Source organism: Siphateles boraxobius, unplaced genomic scaffold (genome assembly GCF_051911475.1).
Source record: "Siphateles boraxobius isolate OS27281-9 unplaced genomic scaffold, OSU_SipBor_1 77, whole genome shotgun sequence".
Lineage (NCBI taxonomy): Eukaryota > Metazoa > Chordata > Actinopteri > Cypriniformes > Leuciscidae > Siphateles > Siphateles boraxobius.
The window spans coordinates 5,525,628-5,546,729 of record NW_027509205.1 but is presented as its reverse complement, the minus strand read 5'-3'; the positions used below and the strand labels follow the sequence as shown (position 1 = coordinate 5,546,729).

At 46.0% G+C, this 21,102-nt stretch overlaps 5 non-coding genes and 3 pseudogenes across 5 annotated transcripts; all 8 read left to right on the top strand.

Moving 5' to 3' along the window:
* Window positions 1–2,546: 2,546 nt before the first annotated feature.
* LOC143727493 (U2 spliceosomal RNA) lies at window positions 2,547–2,723 on the top strand (annotated as a pseudogene).
* A 434-nt stretch (window positions 2,724–3,157) lies between these two features.
* LOC143726941 (U1 spliceosomal RNA) lies at window positions 3,158–3,321 on the top strand. The gene has a single exon (XR_013199162.1). It is a non-coding gene; the product is annotated as a U1 spliceosomal RNA (small nuclear RNA).
* Window positions 3,322–9,925: 6,604 nt separating this feature from the next.
* On the top strand, window positions 9,926–10,102 carry LOC143727392 (U2 spliceosomal RNA; annotated as a pseudogene).
* Window positions 10,103–10,515: 413 nt separating this feature from the next.
* On the top strand, window positions 10,516–10,679 carry LOC143726655 (U1 spliceosomal RNA). The gene has a single exon (XR_013198891.1). It is a non-coding gene; the product is annotated as a U1 spliceosomal RNA (small nuclear RNA).
* A 6,706-nt stretch (window positions 10,680–17,385) lies between these two features.
* Window positions 17,386–17,558, top strand: LOC143727468 (U2 spliceosomal RNA; annotated as a pseudogene).
* Window positions 17,559–17,992: 434 nt separating this feature from the next.
* Window positions 17,993–18,156, top strand: LOC143726940 (U1 spliceosomal RNA). Its single transcript, XR_013199161.1, has one exon. It is a non-coding gene; the product is annotated as a U1 spliceosomal RNA (small nuclear RNA).
* A 1,128-nt stretch (window positions 18,157–19,284) lies between these two features.
* LOC143727066 (U2 spliceosomal RNA) lies at window positions 19,285–19,475 on the top strand. Its single transcript, XR_013199275.1, has one exon. It is a non-coding gene; the product is annotated as a U2 spliceosomal RNA (small nuclear RNA).
* Window positions 19,476–19,909: 434 nt separating this feature from the next.
* On the top strand, window positions 19,910–20,073 carry LOC143726939 (U1 spliceosomal RNA). The gene has a single exon (XR_013199160.1). It is a non-coding gene; the product is annotated as a U1 spliceosomal RNA (small nuclear RNA).
* The last annotated feature ends 1,029 nt before the right edge of the window (window positions 20,074–21,102 follow it).

Here is a 21,102-nt window from a genome sequence, read left to right as displayed (position 1 = left end):
ATGAAAAAGTTAAGAGTCCAGATGTGCTTTTATCCCAGGATTTTAATCTTTTAGAATTGGAAAAAGCTTTAAAGGGTTTTAAGAAGGGGAAGTCCCCGGGCATGGACGGACTCCCCTTTGAGTTTTATCTGACTTTCTGGGACATTTTAGCACATGACTTACTTACAGTTTTTAAAGAATTTGAGACTCTTGACAGACTTCCAGACAGCTTTAGAGTAGGGATAGTTACATTACTGTACAAAAAAGGAGACAAGACTGACTTGAGAAACTGGCGACCAATCACTCTTTTAAATTATGATTGTAAACTTTTTAGTAAGATTTTAGCTACACGCATGTCGACTGTTTTAGAGGACGTAATCCACCTGGATCAAGCTTGCGCTGTGCCCGGCAGGAAGATCACGGACAGCCTGGTACTGATCAGAGACGCCATCTGTTATGCGAGAGACAGAAACATTAGGCTTGTAGTCCTAAATTTAGACTTTGAAAAAGCTTTTGATCGGGTCTCGCACCAGTACCTCCTTCAGGTACTGCAAAAAATGGGCTTTCCAGAGAGGTTTATAGCTTGGGTGGGACTGCTGTATGAGGGCTTAAGCAGCAAATTTCTTGCAAATGGGCATCTTTCCAAAGCTGTAAATATCCACAGCGGTGTCCGTCAGGGGTGTCCTTTATCTCCCCTTCTGTATGTGGCTTGTATTGAGCCACTGGCACAGATCTTGAGAAGGGATAAATGGATTAAAGGACTAGATATCCCAGGAACTGGTGGACTGACGGCGACCTGCGTTTTATATATGGATGACGTGACCCTTTTAGCGACTGACTTTTTATCAGTACGAAGAGCAATGGACTTGACTGACTGGTACGGTCGGGCCTCGGGCGCCAAGCTTAACAGGAGTAAGTCCGAGGCCCTGCTCTTCGGGCCGTGGGGCGACGTGGACACAGGAGGACTAGATTTGGATTTTAAAGAAAAGGATTTGAAAATTTTAGGAGTAAAATTTGACAGGGAGGGTGGAGGACCAGGAAACTGGACTGACATGTTAGGGAAAGTCAGACAAAGACTGGGCTTTTGGGGACTAAGACAACTGACGTTAGAAGGCAAGATTTTAATTTTTAAAGCAGTGATTTTACCACTAATTTTACTTGTCTGTTCTGTTTTTAGTCCCCCAAGACGATTCCTGGCCAAGTTGGAGAGGGCGGTATTTTATTTCCTGTGGGGGTCCAAGTGGGAACGAATCAAGAGGGAGGTGGTTAAAAAGAAAAAAGAGAATGGCGGGAAAGGCCTCCCAGACCCCCACCTGTTTTTAGGCAGCCGCTTTGCCGCCCTCCATATCCAGTATGCACTGACCCCATCCAGAGAACACAAGACAGCAGCCATGACCCGATTCTGGATGGGGTCATACCTAAGAAGTTTGAAAATGTTACCCATTGATCTTAAAAGTCCAGTGTCTTTTAATTTGTCAAAAGAGCATAGTTTTATTAAGAAATTTTTAAAGAAATATCTTTTAGAAACAAATGATGCCACTGTTTTAACTAATCACAAGTCTCTCGTCTCTCTTGTGCAGGATCGAGAATCGGTGAGTCCAGTTCCAGGCCTCACACTAGGTGAGGCCAAAGACGTTTGGAGGAACGCAGCCCACCCAGCTCTCCAGAACAGGCTTAAGGACCTGTCGTGGATGGTGGCTCATGAGATCCTCCCGGTCAGGGCGGTCATGCACTCCAGAGGCATGGCCAAAAACTCCACCTGCCCACGGTCCGGATGTGGTTCCCCGGAGACCGTTCAACATCTGCTCTGGGAGTGCGGCGCTGCGCGGGACCTGTGGGCCAAGACAGGCCCCCTGTTTTTCCCGTGCCTGCCAGCGGGTGGGGCCCAGGTGGACTATAAGCTCGCCATCCTGGGGGTGGGTCAGGGCTTGAAGGAGTTGACACCACCAACGTTTGCCTCGCTCTGGCTCACCCTCAACCACATCAAGGATGCCATCTGGGTCACCAGAAACCTGCTGGTGGGGAAACGCGTGACGGTCCCCCTCCACGCGTGCGAGCAGAGGATAACATCAACGCTGCAGGGTGGGCCGCACGTCGTTATTCGGATGGGGGGGCCGAGGTCACACGGAGAAGGTCCCGGCCGCCACCGTACCTGGCCGCCCGTAGATGCACCCTCACCACTCTGGCTACGGGAACAGCGGGCCAGCGGGCCGGAGGAGAGGGGATCTCCGCTGGGCACTGGAAGCGAGGAGTCTGGGGCCTGTTCTGGAGACCTGGAGTGAATGGACATTCTTGATAGGGACTCACCCTCGATCCTGTACAAGAGATGTTTTATTTGGCATATTTTATTGTTTTATTGTTTTATATTTGCATTCCTATTTTATTTTAATCCATTTTACCTTTACTTTAAAACAACACACAACATACATGGACTTTTACACAACACATCAACATAACTGATTTTTAACTGTAACTTATGTCCTTTTTGTTGTTTTAAGATATGTGCAAAAATGTGATTTTATAAGGAAAAAATGGATATTGAAAGAATGGAATGAAACAATGTGACAATAAACTTTTTTCGAAAGAAAAAATCTGTTCTTATCAGTTTAATATCTGATACGTGCCCTACCCGGGCACCATATATTAAATTGATTTTTGGAACTGGGAGATGGAAGAGGGGCTTGCTCCGTCCACTCCACGGATCGAACCGGTATTGCAGTACTTCTGGGAACGGTGCACCCCCAAAAACTGTGTTCAATGAAAGAGATGTTTTAGTCTTGTGTGGCAGCAGGTGTTAATGGAAGTAACGTATATTGCTGTGTATGGGTGCTTTAAAGGTGTTGTAGGTGATCATATGCTATACAGGTAATGGTGGTGTGAGAGGAAAAAAAAAACAACAACTCTGTTCTTATCTCGTTTAACATCTGATTCGTCCACTTTCCGGTGACCGCGTATGAAATTGATTTTTGGCTCATGGATCCGGAGCATGAAAACAACATCATCCACAACAACAACAGCAAAAGAGCCCGACTCTGCAGGTTTTTGATGTCTCTCTCTTATCTCTTGGAGTTTTTACGAATGAGCTGATGAGTTGAATCAGGTGTGTGTTTGATTGTCCGACCGTTGGTGAGGATTGCGGAGAGGGACACGGTGCCTCTGACGGGAGGCCTGGGAATTCATACTTACCTGGCAGGGGAGACACCATGATCAGGAAGGTGGTTCACCCAGGGCGAGGCTCGGCCATTGCACTCCGGTTGTGCTGACCCCTGCGAATTCCCCAAATGTGGGAATCTCGACTGCATAATTCATGGTAGTGGGGGACTGCGTTCGCGCTCTCCCCTGGACACACTGGTTAAAAGAGCAGATTGTCCGAGTTCCTCTTCTTCTGGTAGTTAACGACCTAGGAAGTCCAGAGAATTGAACTGCAGTGGTTGATCGAGAGATGTAAAACTCTCAACCTAGGACCAGTCTGCAAAAGTAGGGCTGTTTTTTAGGTTTTTTTTTCATCATTCTTCAAATAATCTCCATTATTCAACCAGCGCTTTTATTGGCAGCAGTGGTCCTAGAAGCAAAGTTGTTCCGAATGAGGAGTTCTATCATGTGGTATGAATACCTTGTGCATGTGTGAAAAATCACCTGACATACAGTCGCCTATGGCCGTATTCATGTTGTTGTTTTTACTGTTTACAGCGCCACCAAGTGGCCAGTCGCCACATCCCTTTTCACCTGAGCACAGGCTGAGCCCGTGCACAGGTGTACCGACTTGGGTGTAATTGTCTCATTCCGTTGGAGAGTTATGGCCATTTAAGTAAAGCCCGCCTCGCCCACTCCCAACGTTTTGGCGTCCCGTCGCCAACGTGAATCGAAATTCCGACTTTTTTCCCCATCGCTGTCGGCAATCAGACTCCAGGGAATCTTTCTGCACCGGTTTGGGGTAGATCGGGCGAAAGACCTAGGACTAGTGTGCAAACGTAGCTTTTTCACAAAATCCCAAATACCCGAAAATCTCGCCAGCGCAACCATCGAATCCGAGGCCTAAGTCTTGTTCGGCCCGAGCCAAGGATTCCGGTGATGTAAGACACTTGGGTCTGCGACGGACGGTTCAGGAGTTACGAGGCATTTCGTACTTCTGATCGCTGCAGCGCCACCTTGGGGCCGATTGGGCCGAGCCTTGGTGATGTTGTAGACCGGGCGGGTACTACCATCCCTCAAGAGTTTCAAGTCTCTACGACGTACGCTTTGGTCTGCCCGCTCACTTTTAGGGCAGAATGTTTGTTGGTCCAAAATCCCAGGTTGCACTCCAAAGTGTCGTGTTGTGCGCTCTGCTGTGATCCATTTTCGGTGTCAACAGTCAAGCTGAGCTTGTATTGCTGTGAGCTGAGCTTGTTTGTTGGCGACCTTTAGACCCTCTCGCCACGGCCCAGGTGGGCGTGGCCTTTGACGGCTCCCCCGCCTCTGCGTCATTGTGTCATCGCTTCTCGGCCTTTTGGCTAAGATCAAGTGTCTGGTCCTAAGGTAGAGACAGCGATCGCCTCTTGTTGGACTTGGTCTCGTGTGTTGCTTGTCACACGGGACACACACCCTTCAGGAGGTACATTGACAAGCGGCTTTTAATTGACGACTCGTTCTACGAGGAATCTTCTGGTTTTAAGGTAAGCAGGTTTTAATTTATTTATTGTATATTTATTGTTGGGTTTTAGCCGCAGCAGGCTAGTGGTGCCTCCAACATGTCGGCTGCTCGTGCCGGCATGAGGAGGCACCACAGCGTGCGTTTTAAATTTAAACCAAAAGAGGATGGCACTCTCCAGGTCATGTCCAGGCTGGACTTTTCTAGGAAGTGCATCCAACAGTTACTCGGTTTTAAGGTTGTGGACATAAACTGCCTGTTGACTCTGCCCCTGAATCATGGCTTTGATGTAAGTTTTGCTTCTGCTTCCTTGCTAAGTACTTTTTGGACTCGATTTGAAATGTGTAAAGCCAATTTCTCCATGTTCACTGTGGAAAAACTGACTGATAATTCACTGAAAGTTGTGATTGTCAGGATGTTTAATGAAACAGTTAGTGGAGAAGATATTTCTGTATGGTTGGCAAGATATTGCTCTATTCGTGGACAACCAGTCAAGGTTTTAGATGAAGACGGTATCTGGAGCTGTGCGTGGAGAGTGCCCATTAAACAATGGGCAGATCCCAACAGCTACCATGGCCTGAGTCAAATACCTTCTATGATTGTGTTGGGAGAGAATAGAGGCTACATCCATTACCAAGGGATGCCCAAGCTATGCCGCAAGTGTGGCAAACTTGGACATCTCGCCGAGGCATGCCAAGAAGTAGTGTGTAGGAAGTGCAGAGAAATTGGGCACATTTTTGAAGAGTGCCAAAATGGCAGAAAGTGCAACCTCTGTGGAGAATCATCCCATCTCTACAGAGACTGCCCTAAAAGTTTTGCCAACAAGTTAAAAAGCAACAAAATGGCCGCCCCACCCAAAGAACAAACAATTGAGGAGGCGGGCCCCGAGGTTTCGGCGGGAAATTCAAACCCCCAGCCAGCCTCAGGGATTGGACAGGAAGGAGGAAGTGGGGCGGCCACAGGGGCGGAGTCAATTCTGGCAGTTGGTGAGGGGGAGGAAGCCAATCCTCAAAATGAAATTGAAAAAGAAGACAGTATGGAGGATGAAGAGGAGGAAATGGCTTCCTCCCTAGTAACCGTGTCTGAGGTTAGTGTGTCCACGAGTGGGAGTGAAACAGATGTTTCGCTCCCCAATGCTCAAGTGCAGAAAAGAACTGCGAGATCTCCTCTGGTTCAAACAGAGGAGAAAAAGCTGCGGGTAGCGCATCGGCTAGATAGTTCCCCCATGGAAGATCTAGACCGTATGTGGCCCGCAGAATCTCCTAATGAAGTCTCTTTTCTGCATTTCAAGCTAAGAACATCATCGCCAAAGGATTCGCAAGAGGCCTTCTCTGCGAGCCCTGAGGCGTCAAGCACTTGCCCCCCTGATCCCAGCTCATCTGGGGAAAAGGGAAGGCAAGTGCAACAAGAAATAACATGATTTTAATTATATCTCTGTAGTCCCTTGGTTGCTTTTAAATGTCTCACACCCTTTTAACCATACTGCTCATGGCTCTCACTATCTCCACAATCAATGTGAGAAGTGTGAAGAGCAATATACGAGCACAGAGTGTGTTATCCTTTTTAAAATCTTTTAAGTCAGATGTGTTTTTATTGCAAGAATGTGGTCTGCCTTTTTTAACAAATTACAGGAAGTGGGAGGAGATTTGGACCCCAGGACTTTCCATCTGGAGTGGGTCCAATTTTAACAAAAATGACGGTGTTGCTATTTTAGTAAAAAATCCCCATGTTTTGGTGAAGGGCAGCACTGTGGTGAGGGATGGGCGGGCAATTTTAGCTAATCTGACTTTTTTAGGTAAGGATTTTAACATTTTAAATGTGTATGGTTTTACAGGTAAAAACAACAGGTATGAGCTTTTAGAAGACCTGCAGCCCCACATGCTCGGGAGGGCTCCCCTAGTGGTAGCAGGGGATTTTAATTGTGTTTTATCAAGACAGGATAGAAAGAGGGTAGGAGAGGATTTTAAGGTCGACAAGACATCGGTTTTATTACAAAATATAGTCAAAGATTTTAAGTTAGTTGACTGCTTTAAAACAATGCATCAAAGAGAGGAGGGCTTCACCTGGTTCAGTGGTGATGGCGCCAGAGCCTCTCGAATTGACTATGTTTTTACAAGGGACTGCCCGCCGACCGATGCTACATTGAGCCCCCTCTTCTTTTCTGATCACATGATGCTCTCCTGCACCCTTTCACTACCCACGGGTGTGACCGTAGGGGGAGGGCTGTGGAAGCTGAACTGCTCCCTATTAGAGGATGAGGAAGTGATTAGTGAATATAGGGAGCAGTTCAGCCAATGGCAGACCCTCCAAGACTTTTTCGACTCACGTGCACAGTGGTGGGAGATGGTGAAACAAAGGACAGGACGGTTTTTTAAACAAATTGGAAAAGAAAAAAAGAATAAAGAAAAAAGACGCATGATGGGGCTGCAAAAAAGACTGCAGAGATATTTTAACCTTTTAAACAGTGGATTGGATTTTACAGAAGAAATTAAAGAAGTAAAGAAAGAAATGTCAGATTTGTCCGAAACAAAGACTAAAGGTGTCATTTTAAGATGTAAGGAGAGAGAAATAGAAGAAGGGGAAAAGTGTACTAGATATTTTTTTAAAAAGACAATAACACGGGGAGGGTCAATTAATACTTTAAAAACTTTTACAGGTGGGGAGGTAAATACAACAGATCTGATTTTAGGGGAAATTGAAAGTTTTTACAATAATTTATACAGCACTAAAGAGGTACACAATGGCATCTTAGAGGAAGTTTTAGGGTTTTTAGATAAAAAGGTAAAGAGTCCAGATGTGCTTTTATCCCAAGATTTTACTCTTTTAGAAATGCACAAAGCGCTAAAAGGTTTTAAAAAGGGGAAGTCCCCAGGCTTGGATGGACTCCCCTTTGAGTTTTATCTGACTTTCTGGGACATTTTAGCACACGACTTATTGACAGTTTTTAAAGAACTTGAGACTCTTGACAGACTTCCAGACAGCTTTAGAGTAGGGATAGTTACATTACTATACAAAAAAGGGGACAAGACTGACCTGAGAAACTGGCGACCAATCACTCTTTTAAATTATGATTGTAAACTTTTTAGTAAGATTTTAGCTACACGTATGTCGACTGTTTTAGAGGACGTAATCCACCTGGATCAAGCATGCGCTGTGCCCGGCAGGAAGATCACGGACAGCCTGGTACTGATCAGAGACGCCATCTGTTTTGCGAGAGACAGAAACATTCGGCTAGTAGTCCTAAATTTAGATTTCGAAAAAGCCTTTGATCGCGTCTCGCACCAGTACCTGTTCCAGGTACTGGAAAAAATGGGGTTTCCTGGGAGGTTTATAGCCTGGGTGGGACTGCTGTACAACGATCTGTCTAGCAGAATTTTGGTTAACGGGCATTTATCCAAAGCTGTAAAACTCTACAGCGGCGTCCGTCAGGGGTGTCCTTTATCTCCCCTTCTGTATGTGGCTTGTATTGAGCCACTGGCACAAATCTTGAGAAGGGATAAATGGATTAAAGGACTAGACATCCCAGGGACTGGTGGACTGACGGCGACCTGTGTTTTATATATGGATGACGTGACCCTTTTAGCGACTGACCTTTTATCAGTACGAAGAGCAATGGACTTGACTGACTGGTACGGTCGGGCCTCGGGCGCCAAGCTCAATAGGAGTAAGTCCGAGGCCCAGCTCTTCGGGCCGTGGGGGAACGTGGACACAGTTGGACTAGATTTGGATTTTAAAGACAATGATTTGAAAATTTTAGGTGTAAAATTTGACAGAGAGGGTGGAGGACAAGGAAACTGGACTGACATGTTAGGGAAAGTCAGGCAAAGACTGGGCTTTTGGGGACTGAGACAATTGACGTTTGAAGGCAAGATTTTAATTTTTAAAGCTGTGATTTTACCACTGATTTTACTTGTCTGTTCTGTTTTTAGTCCCCCAAGACGATTCCTGGCCAACCTGGAGAGGGCGGTATTTTATTTCCTGTGGGGGTCCAAGTGGGAACGACTAAAGAGGGAGGTCGTCAAAAAGAAAAAAGAGAATGGCGGGAAAGGCCTCCCAGACCCCCACCTGTTTTTAGGCAGCCGCTTTGCCGCCCTCCACATCCAGTACGCACTGACCCCATCCAGAGAACACAAGACAGCAGCCATGACCCGATTCTGGATGGGGTCATACCTAAGAACTTTGAAAATTTTACCCATTGATCTTAAAAGTCCTGTGTCTTTTAATTTGTCAAAAGAGCATAGTTTTATTAAGAAATTTTTAAAGAAATATCTTTTAGAGACAAATGATGCCACCATTTTAACTAACCATAAGTCTCTTATCTCTCTTGTGCAGGATCGAGAATCGGTGAGCCCGGTTCCAGGCCTCACACTAGGTGAGGCCAAAGATGTTTGGAGGAACGCAGCCCACCCAGCTCTCCAGAACAGGCTTAAAGACTTGTCGTGGATGGTGGCTCATGAGATCCTCCCGGTCAGGGCGGTTATGCACTCCAGAGGCATGGCCAAAAACTCCACCTGCCCACGGTCCGGATGTGGTTCCCCGGAGACCGTTCGACATCTGCTCTGGGAGTGCGGCGAAGCGCGGGACCTGTGGGCCAAGACCGGCCCCCTGTTTTTCCCGTGCCTGCCAGCGGGTGGGGCCCAGGTGGACTACAAGCTCGCCATCCTGGGGGTGGGTCAGGGCTTGAAGGAGCTGACACAACCAAAATTTTCCTCGCTCTGGCTCACCCTAAACGTGATTAAGGATGCCATCTGGGTCACCAGAAATCTGCTGGTGGGGAAACGCGTGACGGTCCCCCTCCACGCGTGCGAGCAGAAAATAAGATCAACGCTGCAGGGTGGGCCGCACGTCGTTATTCGGATGGGGGGGCCGGGGTCACACGTAGAAGGTCCCGGCCGCCACCGACCCTGGCCGCCCGTAGATGCACCCTCACCACACCGGCTACGGGAACAGCGGGCCAGCGGGCCGGAGGAGAGGGGATCTCCGCTGGGCACCAGAAGCGGGGAGTCTGGGGCCTGTTCTGGAGACCTGGAGTGAATGGACAATCTTGATAGGGACTCACCCTCGATCCTGTACAAGAGATGTTTTATTTGGCATATTTTATTGTTTTATTGTTTTATATTTGCATTCCTATTTTATTTTAATCCATTTTACCTTTACTTTAAAACAACACACAACATACATGGACTTTTACACAACACATCAACATAACTGATTTTTAACTGTAACTTATGTCCTTTTTGTTGTTTTAAGATATGTGCAAAAATGTGATTTTATAAGGAAAAAATGGATATTGAAAGAATGGAATGAAACAATGTGACAATAAACTTTTTTCGAAAGAAAAAATCTGTTCTTATCAGTTTAATATCTGATACGTGCCCTACCCGGGCACCATATATTAAATTGATTTTTGGAACTGGGAGATGGAAGAGGGGCTTGCTCCGTCCACTCCACGCATCGACCCGGTATTGCAGTACTTCTGGGAACGGTGCACCCCCAAAAACTGTGTTCAATGAAAGAGATGTTTTAGTCTTGTGTGGCAGCTGTGTTGCTGTGTATGGGTGCTTTAAAGGTGTTGTAGGTGATCTTATGCTATACAGGTAATGGTGGTGTGAGAGGGAAAAAAAACAACAACTCTGTTCTTATCTCGTTTAACATCTGATTCGTCCACTATCCGGTGACCGCGTATGAAATTGATTTTTGGCTCATGGATCCGGAGCATGAAAACAACATCATCCACAACAACAACAGCAAAAGAGCCCGACTCTGCAGGTTTTTGATGTCTCTCTCTTATCTCTTGGAGTTTTTACGAATGAGCTGATGAGTTGAATCAGGTGTGTGTTTGATTGTCCGACCGTTGGTGAGGATTGCGGAGAGGGACACGGTCCCTCTGACGGGAGGCCTGGGAATTCATACTTACCTGGCAGGGGAGACACCATGATCAGGAAGGTGGTTCACCCAGGGCGAGGCTCGGCCATTGCACTCCGGTTGTGCTGACCCCTGCGAATTCCCCAAATGTGGGAATCTCGACTGCATAATTTATGGTAGTGGGGGACTGCGTTCGCGCTCTCCCCTGGACACACTGGTTAAAAGAGCAGATTGTTCGAGTTCCTCTTCTTCTGGTAGTTAACGACCTAGGAAGTCCAGAGAATTGAACTGCAGTGGTTGATCGAGAGATGTAAAACTCTCAACCTAGGACCAGTCTGCAAAAGTAGGGCTGTTTTTTAGTTTTTTTTTTCATCATTCTTCAAATAATCTCCATTATTCAACCAGCGCTTTTATTGGCAGCAGTGGTCCTAGAAGCAAAGTTGTTCCGAATGAGGAGTTCTATCATGTGGTATGAATACCTTGTGCATGTGTGAAAAATCACCTGACATACAGTCGCCTATGGCCGTATTCATGTTGTTGTTTTTACTGTTTACAGCGCCACCAAGTGGCCAGTCACCACATCCCTTTTCACCTGAGCACAGGCTGAGCCCGTGCACAGGTGTACCGACTTGGGTGTAATTGTCTCATTCCGTTGGAGAGTTATGGCCATTTAAGTAAAGCCCGCCTCGCCCACTCCCAAAGTTTTGGCGTCCCGTCGCCAACGTGAATCGAAATTCCGACTTTTTTCCCCATCGCTGTCGGCAATCAGACTCCAGGGAATCTTTCTGCACCGGTTTGGGGTAGATCGGGCGAAAGACCTAGGACTAGTGTGCAAACGTAGCTTTTTCACAAAATCCCAAATACCCGAAAATCTCGCCAGCGCAACCATCGAATCCGAGGCCTGCGTCTTGTTCGGCCCGAGCCAAGGATTCCGGTGATGTAAGACACTTGGGTCTGCGACGGACGGTTCAGGAGTTACGAGGCATTTCGTACTTCTGATCGCTGCAGCGCCACCTTGGGGCCGATTGGGCCGAGCCTTGGTGATGTTGTAGACCGGGCGGGTACTACCATCCCTCAAGAGTTTCAAGTCTCTACGACGTACGCTTTGGTCTGCCCGCTCACTTTTAGGGCAGAATGTTTGTTGGTCCAAAATCCCAGGTTGCACTCCAAAGTGTCGTGTTGTGCGCTCTGCTGTGATCCATTTTCGGTGTCAACAGTCAAGCTGAGCTTGTATTGCTGTGAGCTGAGCTTGTTTGTTGGCGACCTTTAGACCCTCTCGCCACGGCCCAGGTGGGCGTGGCCTTTGACGGCTCCCCCGCCTCTGCGTCATTGTGTCATCGCTTCTCGGCCTTTTGGCTAAGATCAAGTGTCTGGTCACTGGTTGAGACAGCGATCGCCTCTTGGAGGTTTCTTGGCTCAAGATCACCCTGTATCCTGAGCCATACAACTTTTAGGAGGTATATTGATCCAGTTGCTTTTACTTCTGTACTGTATTAAGGTAAGATTTTTTATCTATTTATTTATTTATTGTTATTTGAATTATTATTTATTTGTATTTTATTTTATTGTTTATTTTTAGGCTGTTGGTGCCTCCAACATGTCGGCTGCCCGTGCCGGCGTGCGGAGGCACCACAGCGTGCGTTTTAGTTTTTTAGAAAAAGATGGAAAGAAGTTGGAAATGTCCAGACTAGATTTTTCTAGGAAACTGATGCAGAAATGTTTAGGGTTTACCCCCGTGGATTTGAATTGCATTCTGACCCTGCCTTTTAACAAAGGCTTTGATGTGAGTTTTAAGAATGCAGCACTGTTAAATGACTTCTGGCAACTCTTTGACACACATAAGACCCAGTTCTCCATGTTTAAAGTGGAGAAACTAACTGATAACACACAAAAAGTGGTTATTGTTAGGATGTTCAATGAGACTGTAAATGGAGAAGATGTTTGTACATGGTTGGGAAGATTTTGCACTGTGAGGGGCCAGGCTATGAAGGTTTATGATGAAGACGGTATTTGGAATTGTGCCTGGAGGGTCCCCATTAAGCAATGGGAAGACCCCCAGGGCTTCCAAGGTCTGAGGCATTTGCCACAAATGATAGTTCTGGGAGAAAACAGGGGCTACATCCACTATCAGGGGATGCCCAAACTCTGCCGGCGATGTGGGGAGTTGGGGCACCTTGTTGAAGCATGCCAGAAAGTCTTTTGTAACAAGTGTAGAGAAATTGGACACTCTTTTGACGAATGTCCCAATGGCAGAAGGTGTAATCTTTGTGGAGACTTTTCCCATCTCTACAGAGATTGCCCCAAATCGTTTGCCAACAAAGTTAAAGCACACAAAATGGCGGTTGAGGAGAGAGTGCAACAGGATAACGAGGAGGCGGAGCCAGATTCAAATCTCCCGCCAAACCCTGTGATTGGTGGAGAGAAAGCAGATGACAGAGGTAACGAAGGGGTGGAGCAAAGGAGTGAAGTAAAACAAGGTGAGGAAGATCAAATGGAAGGGACAGATGAAGACAACACAGAGGTAAGTGAAAATGCAGGGGAGGATACAGACGAGTTACAAACAAAAAGTCAATTAAGTGAGCAACTCCCCTGTGCTCAATCGATAAATAAAAAGAGAGCGGCACATTCCCCTCTCTTGAAAGAAACCGATAAAGATAAAATAGGAAGATTCTCTGACTCCTCCTCGTCAGACGACCTGAATAGATTATTCCCAAGTCATACAGCAAATGAGATTTCTTTCTTATCGATTGAGCTGAAATCATCCACACCCAGGAGCTCACCCTGTGATTCAGAAGGGAAAGAAACTCATTCCCCTGCCTCCCCTTTGGTGGGAACGCAGGAAGAGTTTGTTTTACAAGGAAATCTGTTTTTTAATGGATAGTTGTTTTTAAATTTTTTAAAATGTTGTATCTGTCTTCTTTTATACTCATTTTAATGCTCACGACCATCACTATCTCCACTTTAAACGTGAGAAGTGTGATGTCACAAATGAGAGCACAAACAGTTTTAAATTTTTTAAGTACACAACCCTCTGATGTCTTTTTACTACAGGAATGTGCCTTACCCTTTTTAAAAGACTACAAGAAGTGGGAAGACCAATGGCAGCAAGGACCCTCCTTATGGAGTGGTTCAAATCAAAATAAAGCAGACGGAGTAGCCATCCTGATAAAAAACACACAAATATTGGTGAAAGGGAGCACAATATTAAGAGACGGACGGGCCCTTTTAGCCAATTTGACTTTTTTAGGGAGGGATTTTAATGTTTTAAACTTTTACGGGAACACAGAAAAAAATGACAGATACAGCCTTTTAATAGATATGCAGTCCCACTTACTAGGAAAGACTCCTTTAATTTTCGCAGGAGATTTTAATTGTGTTTTACAGAGGAAAGATAGGAAAGGGGCAGGGGAGGATTTTAAAAAGGACAAGACTACAGTTTTACTGCAAAATATAATAAAAGATTTTAGACTGACTGACGTTTTCAAATCCATGCATCCCAACAATGTGGGCCACACCTGGTTCAGTGGTGATGGCACCAGAGCTTCCCGCATTGATTATATTTTTACCAGAGACTGGTCTTTATTGGATGCCAGATTAACCCCACTTTTCTTTTCTGATCACACTATGCTATCTTGCACCCTATCACTTCCTCCCGGTTTGACAACAGGTAGAGGTCTGTGGAAGCTAAACTGCTCCCTGTTGGAAGACCTAGAGATAGTAAAAGAATACAGGGAGCAGTACAGCAATTGGCAGACCCTACAAGACTTCTATGATTCAAGAGCACAGTGGTGGGAGATGGTGAAGGGAAAGACCAAGACTTTTTTTAGATGGGCAGGGAAAAAGAAAAAAGGAAAAGAATATAGACAAATGGTGGGACTGCAAAAGAGGCTACAACGCTACTTTCATCTTTTTAATCAGGGGTTCGACTTTAAGGATGAAATAAAAGACGTCAAAAAGGAAATGTCTGAATTGGCAGAAGTTAAAAGTAGAGGAATTATTCTGAGAAGTAAAGAAAAGGAAATAGAGCAGGGAGAGAAATGTACACGATACTTTTTTAAGAAAATACTTAATAGAGGTGGAGCAATGGTGAAATTGAGAAACAAAGAAAGAGAAATGATGACAGACACAAATGGTATTTTAACAGTAGTAGAAAGTTTTTATGAGGAACTCTATGGAAAAAAGGTAATTGATGATGGTATTTTAAATGAAACACTAACCTTTATAGAGAAAACTGTAAAAGATAGTGCAGGTCTGACAAATGATTTTAACCTCCTTGAGATGGACAAAAGCTTAAAAAATTTTAAAAAGGGGAAATCCCCTGGAGATGACGGACTCCCTCTAGAATTTTATCTGACCTTTTGGGACATTTTAAGACAAGACTTACTGGCTGTTTTTAATGACTTTGATAACCTCGACCGACTTCCAGACAGTTTTAGAATGGGTATAATGACACTTTTACACAAAAAAGACGACAAGACAGATTTAAAAAACTGGCGTCCTATAACCCTTTTAAACTTTGACTGTAAACTTTTTAGTAAACTTTTATCAACACGAATGTCAAGAGTTTTAGCAGAATTGATCAACCCGGATCAAGCCTGCGCCGTCCCTGGGAGAAAGATCACGGACAGCCTCGTACTGATAAGAGATGCCATCTGTTATGCGAGAGACAGAAATATTCGGCTGATAGTTTTAAACCTAGATTTTGAAAAAGCATTTGACAGAGTCTCGCACCATTACTTGTTTCAAGTATTGGGGAAAATGGGCTTTCCTGGGAGATTCTTAGCTTGGGTGGGATTGCTGTACAGGGACATAACCAGCAGAATCCTAGTTAATGGGAACCTTTCAAAAGCGATAGATATACGCAGCGGTGTCCGTCAGGGCTGTCCGTTATCTCCTCTCCTGTATGTGGCTTGCATCGAACCCCTAGCGCAGGTCTTGAGAACGGACAAGTGGATAACGGGACTGACCATACCCGGGACCGGAGGACTGACTGCAAAGACTGTTTTATATATGGATGATGTTAACCTTTTATGCACTGACGTTTTATCAATACAGAGGACCATGGACTTGACAGACTGGTTTGGGAAAGCGTCTGGAGCTAGACTGAACAGAGAAAAGACCCAGGCACAGTTCTATGGCCCATGGGAACCTAGCAAGACTGTTGGACTGGACATCACTATTAAAAAGACAGACTTAAAAATACTGGGCATAAAATTTGACAGAGACGGGGGAGGGAGTGGAAATTGGCATGATGTGATGGGAAAAGTGAGGAAAAAATTGGGGTTCTGGGGACTGAGACAGCTGACAGTTGAAGGGAAGGTTTTAATTCTAAAAGCGGTGATTTTACCACTGTTCTTATTGTTATGTTCTGTTTTTTTCCCCCCTAGATTCTTTCTTGTATCTCTGGACCGGTCCATGTTTTATTTCCTGTGGGGGTCCAAGTGGGAGAGGCTAAAAAGAGGAATTATGAAGAAAGCACCAAAAAATGGAGGAAAAGGCGTACCGGACCCTCACTTGTTTTTAGGAGCCAAATACACTGCACTACACCTAAAGTATGCCCTGACCCCATCCAGACAAGACAAAACAGCAGCCATGGCCCGGTTCTGGGTGGGGTCTTTTTTAAGATCCATCAATATTTTACCAACAGACTTGACAACACCACTTGCATTTGACCAACCCCCTGCATACACTCATATAAAAAAGTTTTTAAAGAATTTTAATTTGGAAAAAGAAAGAGTGACTGTTTTAACCAACCACCGCTCTATCCTCTCCCTTGTGCAGGAACGGGAACAAGTGTGTCCAGTGCGCGGGCTCACTCTAGGTGAAGCCCAAAAGGTTTGGCGAAATGTATCCCACTCAGCTCTTCATAACCGACACCGAGACCTGGCTTGGATGGCTGCCCATGAGATCCTCCCGGTCAGGGCCGTGATGCACTCCCGAGGCATGTCAGAGAATCCCATCTGCCCGCGGCCCGGGTGTGGCGCGCCCGAGACCGTGAGGCACGCCCTCTGGGAGTGCAGTGCTGTGAGGGACCTGTGGGCAACAGCTGGCCCCCAGCAATTCCCGTACCTGCCAGTAGGGGGGGTCCCAGACTACCCTATGGGGAGAGGAGGGGTGAGCCAAGATGAAACACCAGCTAAAACACCATCAAAGCTATGGCTCACCATCCTCTGTATCAAAGACGCCATTTGGACCTCCAGAAACCTACTGGTAGGGAAGCGCATGCAGGTGTCCCTCCACGCCACCATCCAGCTGGCTAAGTCAAGGCTGCAGGATTACACCGCATGTCGCCATTCGGATGTGGGGGTCAGAGCTTCACAGGAAAAGGTCCCCATAGCCACGAGCCCTGACTGCCCGTAGATGCCCCCCAACATCTTAGGTGGAGCAGCGGCGCCTCGGTTCAAGAGGATCTCCTCCGGGCCCAGAAGGGTCGGGTCCTTGGGACTGTTTCTGAAGAGCTGAGTGGAGGTTTAAAATGGTTATAAGGACATACCCACTCCTGTACAATGGAAGAAAGAGCTTTTAAACTCTGTTGTTTTTTTTTTTTTTTTTTTTTTTTTTTTTTTTTTTTTTTTTTTTTTTTTTTTTTAAATTTTTTTTTTTTTTTTTTTTATTGTTTTATCTGTATATTTATTCTATTTATTACCTTTTTTATTCATACCTTACTTAATTTTTTATTTTTAACAGAATGCTTTTCTTTTACTTAAAAAAAAGTATATGTACTGTATATGTATATATGTATACGTGTATGTATTTATATATATATGTGTGTGTATGTGTATGTATATATATATGTACATGGGCAAATGGAACTGTTTTATCGCTTCAAAAACAAAAGAACAAAGAACAAAAAAGCATGTGAACATTCTGTAAAAATGATATGATGTATAAATGAATGAAATGGCACAATAAAAATATGTCAAAAGAAAAAAAATCTGTTCTTATCAGTTTAATATCTGATACGTGCCCTACCCGGGCACCATATATTAAATTGATTTTTGGAACTGGGAGATGGAAGAGGGGCTTGCTCCGTCCACTCCACGCATCGACCCGGTATTGCAGTACTTCTGGGAACGGTGCACCCCCAAAAACTGTGTTCAATGAAAGAGATGTTTTAGTCTTGTGTGGCAGCAGGTGTTAATGGAAGTAACGTATATTGCTGTGTATGGGTGCTTTAAAGGTGTTGTAGGTGATCATATGCTATACAGGTAATGGTGGTGTGAGAGGAAAAAAAAAACAACAACTCTGTTCTTATCTCGTTTAACATCTGATTCGTCCACTATCCGGTGACCGCGTATGAAATTGATTTTTGGCTCATGGATCCGGAGCATGAAAACAACATCATCCACAACAACAACAGCAAAAGAGCCCGACTCTGCAGGTTTTTGATGTCTCTCTCTTATCTCTTGGAGTTTTTACGAATGAGCTGATGAGTTGAATCAGGTGTGTGTTTGATTGTCCGACCGTTGGTGAGGATTGCGGAGAGGGACACGGTGCCTCTGACGGGAGGCCTGGGAATTCATACTTACCTGGCAGGGGAGACACCATGATCAGGAAGGTGGTTCACCCAGGGCGAGGCTCGGCCATTGCACTCCGGTTGTGCTGACCCCTGCGAATTCCCCAAATGTGGGAATCTCGACTGCATAATTCATGGTAGTGGGGGACTGCGTTCGCGCTCTCCCCTGGACACACTGGTTAAAAGAGCAGATTGTCCGAGTTCCTCTTCTTCTGGTAGTTAACGACCTAGGAAGTCCAGAGAATTGAACTGCAGTGGTTGATCGAGAGATGTAAAACTCTCAACCTAGGACCAGTCTGCAAAAGTAGGGCTGTTTTTTAGGTTTTTTTTTCATCATTCTTCAAATAATCTCCATTATTCAACCAGCGCTTTTATTGGCAGCAGTGGTCCTAGAAGCAAAGTTGTTCCGAATGAGGAGTTCTATCATGTGGTATGAATACCTTGTGCATGTGTGAAAAATCACCTGACATACAGTCGCCTATGGCCGTATTCATGTTGTTGTTTTTACTGTTTACAGCGCCACCAAGTGGCCAGTCGCCACATCCCTTTTCACCTGAGCACAGGCTGAGCCCGTGCACAGGTGTACCGACTTGGGTGTAATTGTCTCATTCCGTTGGAGAGTTATGGCCATTTAAGTAAAGCCCGCCTCGCCCACTCCCAACGTTTTGGCGTCCCGTCGCCAACGTGAATCGAAATTCCGACTTTTTTCCCCATCGCTGTCGGCAATCAGACTCCAGGGAATCTTTCTGCACCGGTTTGGGGTAGATCGGGCGAAAGACCTAGGACTAGTGTGCAAACGTAGCTTTTTCACAAAATCCCAAATACCCGAAAATCTCGCCAGCGCAACCATCGAATCCGAGGCCTGCGTCTTGTTCGGCCCGAGCCAAGGATTCCGGTGATGTAAGACACTTGGGTCTGCGACGGACGGTTCAGGAGTTACGAGGCATTTCGTACTTCTGATCGCTGCAGCGCCACCTTGGGGCCGATTGGGCCGAGCCTTGGTGATGTTGTAGACCGGGCGGGTACTACCATCCCTCAAGAGTTTCAAGTCTCTACGACGTACGCTTTGGTCTGCCCGCTCACTTTTAGGGCAGAATGTTTGTTGGTCCAAAATCCCAGGTTGCACTCCAAAGTGTCGTGTTGTGCGCTCTGCTGTGATCCATTTTCGGTGTCAACAGTCAAGCTGAGCTTGTATTGCTGTGAGCTGAGCTTGTTTGTTGGCGACCTTTAGACCCTCTCGCCACGGCCCAGGTGGGCGTGGCCTTTGACGGCTCCCCCGCCTCTGCGTCATTGTGTCATCGCTTCTCGGCCTTTTGGCTAAGATCAAGTGTAGTATCTGTTCTTATCAGTTTAATATCTGATACGTGCCCTACCCGGGCACCATATATTAAATTGATTTTTGGAACTGGGAGATGGAAGAGGGGCTTGCTCCGTCCACTCCACGCATCGACCCGGTATTGCAGTACTTCTGGGAACGGTGCACCCCCAAAAACTGTGTTCAATGAAAGAGATGTTTTAGTCTTGTGTGGCAGCAGGTGTTAATGGAAGTAACGTATATTGCTGTGTATGGGTGCTTTAAAGGTGTTGTAGGTGATCATATGCTATACAGGTAATGGTGGTGTGAGAGGAAAAAAAAAACAACAACTCTGTTCTTATCTCGTTTAACATCTGATTCGTCCACTATCCGGTGACCGCGTATGAAATTGATTTTTGGCTCATGGATCCGGAGCATGAAAACAACATCATCCACAACAACAACAGCAAAAGAGCCCGACTCTGCAGGTTTTTGATGTCTCTCTCTTATCTCTTGGAGTTTTTACGAATGAGCTGATGAGTTGAATCAGGTGTGTGTTTGATTGTCCGACCGTTGGTGAGGATTGCGGAGAGGGACACGGTGCCTCTGACGGGAGGCCTGGGAATTCATACTTACCTGGCAGGGGAGACACCATGATCAGGAAGGTGGTTCACCCAGGGCGAGGCTCGGCCATTGCACTCCGGTTGTGCTGACCCCTGCGAATTCCCCAAATGTGGGAATCTCGACTGCATAATTCATGGTAGTGGGGGACTGCGTTCGCGCTCTCCCCTGGACACACTGGTTAAAAGAGCAGATTGTCCGAGTTCCTCTTCTTCTGGTAGTTAACGACCTAGGAAGTCCAGAGAATTGAACTGCAGTGGTTGATCGAGAGATGTAAAACTCTCAACCTAGGACCAGTCTGCAAAAGTAGGGCTGTTTTTTAGGTTTTTTTTTCATCATTCTTCAAATAATCTCCATTATTCAACCAGCGCTTTTATTGGCAGCAGTGGTCCTAGAAGCAAAGTTGTTCCGAATGAGGAGTTCTATCATGTGGTATGAATACCTTGTGCATGTGTGAAAAATCACCTGACATACAGTCGCCTATGGCCGTATTCATGTTGTTGTTTTTACTGTTTACAGCGCCACCAAGTGGCCAGTCGCCACATCCCTTTTCACCTGAGCACAGGCTGAGCCCGTGCACAGGTGTACCGACTTGGGTGTAATTGTCTCATTCCGTTGGAGAGTTATGGCCATTTAAGTAAAGCCCGCCTCGCCCACTCCCAACGTTTTGGCGTCCCGTCGCCAACGTGAATCGAAATTCCGACTTTTTTCCCCATCGCTGTCGGCAATCAGACTCCAGGGAATCTTTCTGCACCGGTTTGGGGTAGATCGGGCGAAAGACCTAGGACTAGTGTGCAAACGTAGCTTTTTCACAAAATCCCAAATACCCGAAAATCTCGCCAGCGCAACCATCGAATCCGAGGCCTGCGTCTTGTTCGGCCCGAGCCAAGGATTCCGGTGATGTAAGACACTTGGGTCTGCGACGGACGGTTCAGGAGTTACGAGGCATTTCGTACTTCTGATCGCTGCAGCGCCACCTTGGGGCCGATTGGGCCGAGCCTTGGTGATGTTGTAGACCGGGCGGGTACTACCATCCCTCAAGAGTTTCAAGTCTCTACGACGTACGCTTTGGTCTGCCCGCTCACTTTTAGGGCAGAATGTTTGTTGGTCCAAAATCCCAGGTTGCACTCCAAAGTGTCGTGTTGTGCGCTCTGCTGTGATCCATTTTCGGTGTCAACAGTCAAGCTGAGCTTGTATTGC